General features: G+C 47.5%; 1 pseudogene; it reads right to left on the bottom strand.

Annotated features, from left to right (window-relative positions):
- Positions 1–6,645: 6,645 nt before the first annotated feature.
- LOC125546198 lies at positions 6,646–8,103 on the bottom strand (annotated as a pseudogene).
- Positions 8,104–12,399: the final 4,296 nt, after the last annotated feature.

Raw genomic sequence — 12,399 nt, 5'->3', positions numbered from 1 at the left:
TGGTCAGGGCTTCTGCGTACTAAATCTGAGAGGGGGGCGGGAGCACATGCTATTTGTCGCTGCGACCAAATGCACAATCAACAGAGGCGACCGGGTCATTTTTTTGCACGACATATGGATAGTGTTGTTACGGAAATATGCAACATTATCTTATTAGGAGGCCAAAGCCATCATATATACATGTACAAGAGAATGCCAAGACGCTAGAATACAAAAGACCAAAGGCCATCATCAATATAACTCTAACACCCCCCTTCAAACTCATGGTATATCAACAACACTGAGTTTGAAGAGGTGAAATCCATGCTGCGCTCTAGTCTGTGCCTTCGTGAAGAAGTCTGCTAGCTGTAACTCGGAAGGCACATACTGAAGACCAATAACATGATCCTGCACAGCAGCGCGCACAAAAAAAGTATCAACACCAATATGCTTGGTAAGCTCATGCTTCACCGGGTCCCGTGCAATACTGATAGCACCTGTACTGTCTGACAAGAGGGTGGTAGGTGTAGTAACAGAAACACCAAAATCCTCCAATAACCATCGTAACCAAGTCACCTCTGTCGTCAGAAGAGCCATAGCTCGCAACTCAGCCTCTGCACTCGAACGAGAAACTGCGGTCTGTTTCTTCGTCTTCCAGGCAATGAGAGAACCACCAAGAAAAACACAGTAAGCAGAAAGTGAACGGCGGTCCGAAGGATCACTAGCCCATGTAGCATCTAAATAGGCCCGGAGCTGTAACGAGCTGGAACGGGGGGAAAAGAGACGACGAGAGATGGTGCCACGAAGATATCATAGAACATGAAGAAGGTGACTATAGTGAATTGAAGTGGGAGCAGAAACAAACTGACTCAGAATATGGACAGGATAGGAGATATCCGGACGTGTGACAGCAAGATAGACAAGACTCCCAACAAGATGACGATAACGTGTCGGATCAGACAATGGCTCACCATCTGAGGCACGAAGGTGAAGATTGAGCTCCATAGGAGTCTCAACAATGCGCTCATCACTAAGAGCCGCACGAGTAAGAAGATCCTGGATATACTTTTCTTGGGAAATAAAAAAGCCATCAAGGGTGGATGAAACCTCAATCCCAAGAAAGTAACAAAGAGGACCAAGATCAGACATTAGGAACTGCTCACTGAGGCGGGCCTTGACAAAGGCAATGTACTCAGAATCGTCGCCAGTGATGATCATGTCATCAACATATAGAAGAAGAAGAGTCCTACCACGAGCAGAAAGGTGGACAAACAACGCCGGATCATGAGCACTGGGCAAAAAACCAGCGGCAGTCACCACAGAGGCGAAGCGCTCAAACCAGGCACGGGGGGCTTGCTTAAGGCCATAAAGAGAGCGACGAAGACGACAAACCATGCCATCAGGAACAGAATACCCAGGTGGTGGCTGCATATAAACCTCCTCACGCAACTCGCCATTTAGAAAGGCATTCTTCACATCAAGCTGAGACACAGACCAATGGCGAACAGAGGCCACAGCGAGAAGTGTACGGACAGTGGTCATATGGGCCACGGGAGCAAAATTCTCATAGTAATCGCGACCATGCCACGAGCCACAAGACGAGCTTTATAATGCTCAAGAGAACCATCAGAGCGAGTCTTTATCTTATAGACCCACTTAGAAGTGATGGGACGAACACCGGGAGGAAGAGAAACCAGATCCCACGTGTCGGTGCGCTCAAGAGCAGCAATCTCCTCTGCCATCGCAAACTGCCATTCAGGATGCACAATAGCATCTCGATAAGAAGTCGGCTCAAGAACGGTCGAAAGACCATAGCGAGAAGGAGAATATCGGTCAGGGGGCGGACAAGGCCGAGAACGAAGACCATAAGTCGGCTGAGAGGAGGAAGATGACACACTAGAAGTAGAGGGCACATCAGTAGACTCATCCACAATACGTGGACGAGAGTATAATGAAAAGGAAAGGAGGGAAGAGGTGGAATGACTGGAGACGGAGATGGGGAATGTATCGATGAAGGTGGAGAAGGGGAAGGTATCGGTGATGAAGGTGGAGAAGGTGATGATATCGATGATGAAGGTGGAGAATCATGTGATGAGGGAGGAGAAGAAATCGTTGGAGAGGACGGCGTCGAATCTGCAACAGCGGGACGAGGAGTAGGAATACTGGGCACAGAGGGAGGTGTATCGGGAAATGTAAGAAAAGAGATGTCCTCCGTGGAAAAGGTCGAGGAGGATGGACGCGGATAGAAAGGACGAGACTCATCAAAGGTCACATCCCGGGAAATACGCATCCGACGACCGACGGGATCCCAACACCGATAGCCCTTATGCTCATCACTGTATCCGAGAAAGACACACTCAACAGACTGAGCGGTCAGTTTGGTGCGTTCACGAGGGGCAAGCAAAACATAGCAAACGCAACCAAACAAACGAAGCGCCGAATAATCAGGAGAACGACCAGAAAGACGCTCGAGAGGAATACCACCCTGTAGAGCAGCAGATGGCTGAATGTTGATGAGATATGTGGAAGTGGTAACAGCCTCAGCCTAGAAGTGAGGCGGAAGAGAGGCGGCGATCATCATTGCATGCGCCGTCTCAAGAAGGTGACGATGCTTGCGCTCAGCAACACCATTCTGAGCATGAGCACCAGGGCAAGAGAACTGAGTAAGAGTACCTTGCTCCGCAAGGAATCCTCGCAATGCATGGGAGATATACTCACTAGCTGAATCTGCGCGAAATACACGAATAGGAGTGGAAAACTGGGTATGAACCATGGCAGCAAATTTTTTTATATATGGATAAGACCTCACTATGAGAAGACATGAAATAGATCCAAGTGTACCGAGAAAAATCATCTATAAAGATAATATAGTAGCGATGACCCCCTTTCGAAGCGAAGGGAGCTGGACCCCAAACATCAGAGTGAACGAGATCAAAAGGGCGCTCGGACACTGACTCGCTGTGAGGATAAGGTAGCTGAATTTGCTTACCAAGCTGACAACCCAGACAATCCAACGAAGCGTTACCAGAGACAGAACCCAGAACACCGCGATGAACCAAAGACGAGAGACAAGAACCACATAAATGGCCAAGACGATGATGCCACTGCTGAAAAGAGCTGGTAGATGCAGCAACAGGGGCTGCGATACTGGCGGCGGTGGCAGCAGACGGAAGGCGAAGCTAGTCAAGCTTCCAGAGACCATCAGGGCATCGAGGGCCAGCACCAATCAGAGCCCCCGTGCGACGATCCTGAACGGAACACGAATCAAAGTCGAGAATGACCCTACAACTAGAGTCAACAATCTGACCACCAGATATTAGTTGCATGGTAAGTCGAGGAACATGAGCGACAGAGGGAACATGAAATGAAGAAGTTCTAAGTGTGCCTCGACTAGCTACGGGGAGTGGAGTGCCATCAGCCGTAAGAACACGAACATGAGTGTCGACAGGTCGAACGGAGGTCAAAGTGGAAGAATCGTAAGTCATATGAAAAGATGCTCCAGTATCAAGAATCCATGGGGATGTACCTGAATGAGTAGACAGTGGTTTCTCAATGCCAGAAGGGTCAGTCATAGAACCCGCAGAACCTGTCGATGAAGAATCCCAAGCAGCAAGCAGGCATCGCAGTTGCGCAATCTCACGCGCAGACAGAGACACGGCGGAAGAGGTCGAAGTAAAAACACCCGTGGAAGCCGATGATGAGCAGTCGCCACCATCCGTGGAAGCCGTGTGTATAGTCGACTGAGACTAGTCACTGTCGCGCGCGGAAGCCGCGAGAGGTGTCGGTGTAGAGCAGGCACCGCCTCTGCAGGCAGAAACCGCGAGAGGAGTCGTCGAATAACCTCCATCATAGTCTGCTGAAGACGTCGTAGATGACAATATCACAGATGGACCAACACCAAGCACCGAGCGACGGGGTATGTGCGAGACGGGATCAATATATGGAACACCGTCAGAAGTGTGCGCACAGCCACGAAGACGCGGGCGAAACATCATATCAGGTTTTCCTTCTTTTTTTTTATTGAACAGCCAGTCACGAACGCAGTGGCGGCGGCGGCCCACGTCAAGCCCCGATCACGATCGATTCAGGCAGCGATCGCACGGCAGACGTGAGGGAAGACGCGGGCGTCGTTGGCTGGCCGTGCGGGAGACGCCGTGACCAGCGTGTACCAACCGAAGCACGGGAGGCCAGCCAAACTAGGACCAAATCGATCCAGAGGAGCAGACCACAGCGACTCGATCCAGAGGAGAAACGGCGGCCGGCGTCTGGATGTGGAATCGGTGGCCAACAGCTTGGATGTGGAATCGGCGGCCGGATTGAGGCGGAAACGGCGGCCGGCGGCACCACACGAGCGGGCGTGGTGGTGATGCACGGGATCCGGCGGCCAGTAGCAGCAAACGACGGCCGGCGGCTGGAAGCGGAATCGGCAGCCGACGGCACCACACGAGCGGGCGCGGTGGTGAAGCACGGATCCGGCGGCCAGCAGCAGGAATTGGTGGACAGCGGCTAGCACATGAATCACTGGCTGGCTCGATCTGAAGATTGGAACAGAGAGCAGCTTACTCGGAGCAGCAGCGTTTGACAAAATTTTTGAAGGTGTGGCAAGCAGCAGTCACCGGAGCAGAGGAACGGCCACGACGAAAGTGACAGCCGGCAAAGAGAGAGCACGGCGGCGGAAGGAAGCGATTAAGCACGAGTTGCGAGTGCTAAAAAAAACCCTAAGCTCTAATACCATGTTACGAAATATGCAACATTATCTTATTAGGAGGGCAAAGCCATCATATATACATGTATAAGAGAATGCCAAAAGGCTAGAATACAAAAGGCCAAAGGCCATCATCAATATAACTCTAACAAGTGTGACATACTGCCCGTCATATTGCACCCAATTTATTCCCATTCATGAATATGTAATGAAGGGAAGGAAAATCAGTTGTTGGAGCTCTTCATGATGGCAGATGGGTCAATGATACCAGGGAAACTCTGACAAGCAGTGCGGCTCTCGAAAATAGCGCCACAAAAGGAGCATTTTATCACATGACTGTGATACGAAACCGATGTTGAACGACAGATCGTCTCGCAAGGCATGGCTTGCAACACCCTCCACGTTGCTTGATGTGCGATCAGGCTCTTGAGTGCATTGATCATATAGTGGTGCAATGTCCATATGCCAGGCGTTTTCAGTTTCTTTTTCTCCTTGGCGTTGCTCTTGGCCGCTTAACACCAAACATGGATTACTGTACCAAAGAGTGGTGCTGCTTGATGGACCAAAGGCTTCCCCGCACAAGAGTTAGAAAGATGGTGGCGATTATGATTGTGGGTTTCCACAAGTTGTGGTGTAGAGAAACGCCAGAGTCTTTAAAGGTAAAGTGCCGCCAGTCCATAGAGTTGTCACATTGGCGGTTGAAGAGCACAAGCAATGGAAATCGGCCAGGCGGAAGGAGACAGAGATTAGTGAGGAGTAGCTCTAGTTGTTTTAGGGCAGGGCCGGCTTTTTACTTTCACTGGTGTAACAAGAGCTTGTATTTAACTCTTTCTCTCTCTCCTTAATGAAAATGACAACCGACTCTTGCTTGTTCTTACAAAAATAAGAAAATAAATATAGAAGGAAAAAAAAAGGACCACAAGGCACAGCCAAGATAGGAAGGTTTTTTTGGGTAAACCACACATGTATTCATAAAACAACAAAGTTACAAAGAACACAGCGGCTACGACAAGAGTGCATGAGAAAATACTATTGTGCTGAAACTTTGGAGAGAACACCCTCATAGAGAGAAAATAACATACAAATCCCTGGAGTTCCCTGCAAAAGTCAATGTAACCTCCTACCATCAGAAAACCAGCAACGCTAAAGTGTACACCGGAGATCCATCGGAGTCAAAACGCAACATCATCCCTAGGCTTTCCGAGTCGATGAAGAGGGCCGACGCGAATGCCTGAACTCGCATCTTTGTGGCGCATCGACCTGGGGCTGTCCCCGTACTCCCCGGATCTTGGATCCACCGCAGCAAGCCGACCACGTCAGAGCAAGTCACCAGGTCCGCCAAACAACTACCACCTGCCCAGTTCCAGCATAGCTGACAACTCCCATGCGCCAATGCCGCCATCGATTTGGATGACCAGCATTCGCCGGGCTCCTGAAACTATCTTCACGGGATCCACCACGATGCCGCGGGGGGCACGCCGTAGTAACGGGTTTGGAACCAGAAGATGAGATTAGCTGGTACTGCCTTCGCCGTCGCCTGGCCGGTAGCATTCCAACAAACTAGATTCATTGTCCTAGTGGAACCGCATGGTCCTAATCTTAGATTGCACAGATATTTCCGTTTTGGTCCCGCTGCTCAGGAATGCTAGGGAGGCAGTCACCGCTCCCTACACGTGTCCATATATATTTGGCAGAATAGGACATACATTCTTATCTGCTATCACCATCTGTACTATCAACTCAACAAAGATGAGGAAACAGATGGTTGCCAATTGTTCCTTCTGAGTGAAGGAAACTATCTCAGATTCTGAAGCACACCACATCAGGGACAAAAAAGCGACATATCAGCAAATAATGACCAAGTAATACTTCTACCTTAATTACAAGAATTAACAGATAAATGGATGGAAAATAATGACCAAGTGTGATGTGTCACATTAGATAAGATAAGGCATGGAACATATGGAAATCCAGACAACCATTTATTTGTGTTCTACTAGTTTTGTTTAGATTACAACATATTGATAAATGAGGAAAGAAATAGTTTGTTTTAGATTACAACATATAGACAACAGAAGCATCACGGAACAATCTTGGAAGCCTTCAGCTTACCGATCCATGCGTTGAAGGAGTTGGCCGTGTTACGGAAGCCAAGGAATCCATGCTCCTTGCTCTTGTTCATGCTATCCAAATGCTCAACCTCGAAATTTAACACGGCGTCGACAAACCACCAGTTGGTGATCTCCTTGAGCTCAGTCGTGACAAGCTCGTTCTCCTGTACGATCTCCGCCCACACCGCCTCCTTCCGGGCCATGGCGTCGGCAATGATGAACCGGCCGTCCTCTCCCTCGTACCCTGCCCATTCCAACCCGAAATGATCAGCCAGCATCGGCCAGAGCTGCTTCCACTTGAATACATCCCCATTGCTGCAATTGAAAGCCTCGTTCTTTGTGAACGGATCAACGGCAGCCCAGATCTCGTGCTCGGCGACGAGGTCCGCGTCGGAGGCGTCGGTGAAGCCTTCCCAGGCGACCCTGCTGCCAGGCCACCTCGGCGTGGCGCCCTCCTTGCAGCAGATGGCGGCGTAAACGCAGAGGCTGCCCACTACGTTCATGGCGCTCCGGGGGGAGAACCCAAAGATTAAGGTGGGACGGTGCACGGACCAGCTGACCGCGCCGTCGCGCCGGGATACCTCGTCGAAGAGGACGTCCTCCTGGTCGTAGTAGAAGTTGGGGCAGTCCAGGCGTGGCATGTCCTCGGTATAGGGCGGGTCCGGGACGCCGGGGATCTTGCAGATGGACTCGAAGGGGCCAACGTAGTGCTTGCGGCCGGTCTGGAGGCAGACGTGGGCGAGCGCAGGGCAGCCGGGGACGACGACAGAGAGCACGTTGCCCAGCATGGCGGCGTTGGCCTCCCGGTTCTCGGCCTCCGTCCGGTGGCTGGATCACGCGGCGTAGAAGACGTGCGTGATGTCGGTGAGGGGCGACGGCAGCGGGGTCGCCCAGGTCGACTCACGCAGGTGCGTGACGGCGGGGGTGGGCGGAGGGGAGGGAGCGCGCGGCGGGAGACCGCGTACACCTTCCAGAGCCCGCCGGGGGGTCGTGGCGCGGGAGGATGTCGAGGAGCGATGTGCCGACGATGCCCGTGGATCGGACGACGAGGGCGACGCTCTAGAAGGCGGGCTCGGCCGCGGCGGCGCTGTCGTCCTGGCGTCTCCTGGCGGCGCCGACCGCGCCCGCCCACCACCAGCTCATCGCGGGAGGAGGGAGGCGTAGCAGCTGTGACTGTGACTGTGAGTGGTGCTTGTGTGGATCGGCCGGCGGTTGGCGGGAGAAGAAGACTCCGCGTTCTCCCCTCTTGCTGAGAAAGTGAGAATGCAGCAACGGACGGCGAGGAACGAGCAGCAGTTTCCCGACAAAGGAGGACGTCGTTGTGGCCTGATAATGACATTTGACCAGCAGGCGTGCATCATCGTCATCCCCGTGGTTGTCTCTAGAGTCTCCACCGTTGAGCATGCATGACCCGTGACCCAATAATCCTAGACGTACGGGTCTTTTACGTTTCAGTTACGGACCCCCTTTCGCTAATTCGCTCCCCCCCCCCCCTGATTTCAAGGGTGGGGCCCGGCTGCTAATCCTAAGCCAATTAGTTTGCTCCACATCAGACTGTACGACAAACCATGTACAAATAGCCCGTAGCTCTAGCATTACTGACCCCTCATTATGCCGCGTCTACATCTGTCACCCTCATATCAAAACTCATAAATCCATACAACTGCATGTAACGTGATCAAATAATATGTGGATAATAGATCGGATATAGTATAGATCACAAATCGAACATAGCAAGTTTTCCTGCAAAAAAGTTAAAAAAAAGAGCAAACATAGCAAGTTTAATTGACAACCGCGCATAGCATAGATTCCTTCCATTTTACGAATATTCCCAAAGCTTCCAGTAATTTTCTAAAATTTCTCTATTCTTTACCGACTTTACTCAGTTTTCCTTCTTTTCTTTTGCCTTTTATATTCATGAACTTTTTAACTTCATGAATATTATTAAACAAAGAAATCACCATTATTTTTTAAATTGTGATTTTTCTAAATTCATGAATATTTTTTAATCTGGCGAACATTTTTTAATTCATGAACCTTTTTCACAAATCCACAAACTATTTTAAAACTTGTCAATTTTTTCAAAGACATGAGTATTTTTCAAATCTACAAATAATTTGGACATTCATGATCCCAATGCTACGCCTTGAACCACTCGGCCATCCCTCCTACATAATCTTATTATTGACCAAAAACTGAATGAATAGCGAGTTTTCGTATCACTAAAGTACAGGTACAACTGATCACAGGTTCCATAGGGAGTTTGACTTCCTTTCCAATTTCTTCTTCAAATGCATGATTTAATAAATTCATATATTTTGTTAGACTCCTGAATTTTGTTACAAAAATTATTACTTTTTTAAAAAAAATATGAAAATTTTCTTTACATTGTATGATTGTATGATTTTTGAAGTCGGATATGTTTTTTGTTCGTTGAACTATAGAGGCTGGGGAGCAAGTGAAGCTAAAGCGAGAGCTTGTTTTTGCGGAAAACTTTCGATCAACGCCTAAATTCTGGCAAAGCGGACTAGGTGCACACAAGGGCAATGACCTAGTAGGTGGCTCGCTCAATTCTCCCACACGATTTGGTCCGCTTGTTCGCCCCTGCTCGATATCCTATTTTCTCATATATATTTTTCTTGCTGGTCTACCCTCTTATAAAGACCTGGTAGGTTTTTTTTGCGGGTGAAAGAGCTGGTTCGTTTTTTCTATTAACTATGAAAGTTTTGGTGTCCTAAATATATCCTTGAAATCAATAAGATAATCATGAATTATTTTATTTTTTGGAAATAAAAAAACAAATTCCTGAATTTGAAAAAGTTTACAAAATTTTAAATCGTTCATAGATTTGAAAACTATTCCTGAATTTTAAAAAACTTCACAAATTAAGTAAATTTTCACAACTTAGTTTTTATTGAATTTTAAAATGAATCATGGTTTAGAAAATAAATAATTTGATTTTTTCATGAATTCCAGACAAAATCATGACTTTATAAATGTTCAGGGATTTGAAAAAAGTTGTGCATCTAAAAAAGGTTCACAGATTTAAAGAGAGTTCACGAATTTAGAAAAAAAATCATGAATTTCAAATATGTTAATAAATTTACAGAAACGTTCACAAATTGTGTTAAAAAATCATGTTTCAAAAATGAAAATAAGAAAAATGAAAAATGAAAAGAAAAAGTCCGAAGAAAAAAGATTTTGAATCTTCCTTTTCCTTCTTTCCCTTAAAAAATAACTCAAGAAAAATCCAATTATTTACTCTACAAGAATGAAATGCTTGTTATGCCTAATATACTTAGTTTAACATGTATCTGTTTTAATTCTGTTCTTTATCCTACTAGTTTTTTCTTTGCCAAATTACCCGAAGCTTATGCTATTTTCAATCCAATCGTGGATATTATAAAAATACAAAAGAAAAGAAGAAAATAAAACTGTAAAGAAAACCATACCAAAAAACAGAAGAAATCACAAAAGAAACTGGCGAGAAAATCATCCTACATGGGTCGGTCCATATAGGAACTACGGTATTAGGCTGTGAGCGCTATGTACCAAATGACTTCTATTTGGCGCATAAGGATTTGCCGAATAGGAGCACTAGTGAGCCAGTGGTCAACTTCTAGATAACAAACCACAATCCCAATAAGAACACAACCTAGACCAGCGCAAATACAATCTAAACATATACAAACATACCCTGGTACATATAGACTGGTTTTTCATGTGGACAACAAGTTACCTACGTACGGTGAAGTAGATTGACGGAGAATTACTAAAATTATTCAGTAAACCTATTCAGTGATTAACAAAGAGCAGGCTGTTTCTCTAATTAAAAGAAGAAACAATATATCAGTGACACATGGAAATGGCCTCCCATATACTATCTGTTGGTCCGAACTGTTGTGGACTCAGAAGATCGAAGAGCATAGTAGGTATTTTCATGTTACCACTTGCTTCTTTTGCGATATAATTGAACTTGTAATAAAATTTGAAACGAAGTGTAAGTAATCCGTGACATCACAAACTATGTGCTAAGTTCCTAACTAAGAGCATCTCCAACAGCCACGTCAAACTAGCGCCGCGCCGTAAAATTGCCCGTTTTAGCGTGCGCGCAACCGGTATAGTTGCTTCAGCGGGCGCGCAAAAACAGCGCGCGCGTCATATGTAGTTCAGCGCGCGGGCCGAAACTCAATCGCGCGCCGCTTATTTGTTGTGCCCGCTCCTGCGCGCTGGACTCTCGCACGCTCGCTCGCAACTCCCATCCCCCATCCAGCCGCGCCGCCGCCGACGACCGCGCCACCCGGTCCTGGCATGCTTGACTCAATAGATTGCATGCATTGGAGTTGGAAGAATTGTCCAAAGGCATGGCATGGGCAATTCCACGGCCAAAAAAAGGGTTCCACTATTTGTTGCCCCCTATCATGCCATTCGACGTCCCGCAGCGCATAATGATCTTCAGAAGGATCTCATTGAGGAGTGGTGGGCATGGAATGGACGACAAAGAGCATCATGATTTGTGCGTTCGATATTGTATTGTTGAACTATTTGTTGTATTTATTGCACTATTTGTTGTATTGAAATGATAAACTGTTTGTTTGAGTTGTAATAACGAAATTGAACTATTTATTTTGATTTATTTTTGTTTGTGTTTGATCTTTTTACTTCTGTTTTGGAATGCATATGTTGTTTGTGCGAGAGTCGCGCACGCTGCATTTTTGCGCGCAGCCGGAGCGGCCCACGCTGCTTTTTAGCGCGGCTGCTGAAGCCAGCGCCGCGCGCCGCGCCAAACCAGGCGATGGACGCGCGGCAAAGCATAATAGGACTCTCTTTGGTTTCTTCCAATCTCTCAAAACTGACTCGCGTTCTGTTTTTTGAATTCAATTGACAACTTTGTGGCACAACATTGTATAATACAACAACAGACATGGAAAGCGCTTTTGGAACAATTTGTGCAATTTATAATAGTTAGGTCACACTAAATAAATGGGATTGTTAGATTCGCGCATTTTCTATGTCAATTTCACAACAACTGTTATATTCATGCACTTTCTGTTCCCCTATCAAATTCACAAAAACTTGATGCTATCCACCAGATATAACTAACATTGTAGCAAAACACCATGAAGTTTTTGCATTTTTTTTCTACCTAAATCTGGACTTTTTTTGGACTTGTTTTAGGCAGAATCCAGCTATGTTTCATGCTATCCACCAGACATCAATGTATCGAGCGGAACCCACCAACCAACCATTCAATTTCTCTATCGTACGGCTCAAAATAAAAGGTCTGTATCGTGTATATAGGGATCGATCTTGTTGCACCGCGCAGCTAGGTCACGGTCAGATCGATCGATCATGGCGGCGCCGTCGCAGAAGACGCGGTCGACGCACAGGTCTGCGTTCGCGCAAGCCACGCACCAGTTAGACATCGCCGGCTACAGTAGGGCGCGGAAGGCGCTCGTCGGATCCGTCCGGTCCGGCAGCTTCCACGCCGGCGGTTTCATCTGGGCCCTCGTGTGCCTCCTCCAAGATCGCAGCGGGCGATGCGGCGTCGCGTCCATCTCCCTGGAGCTCTCCAAGAACGAGACCGACGAGGACGTCGTCGCC

Source organism: Triticum urartu, chromosome 3 (assembly GCF_003073215.2).
Source record: "Triticum urartu cultivar G1812 chromosome 3, Tu2.1, whole genome shotgun sequence".
NCBI classification, from domain to species: Eukaryota; Viridiplantae; Streptophyta; class Magnoliopsida; order Poales; family Poaceae; genus Triticum; species Triticum urartu.
This window is presented reverse-complemented; position numbering and strand designations above follow the sequence as displayed.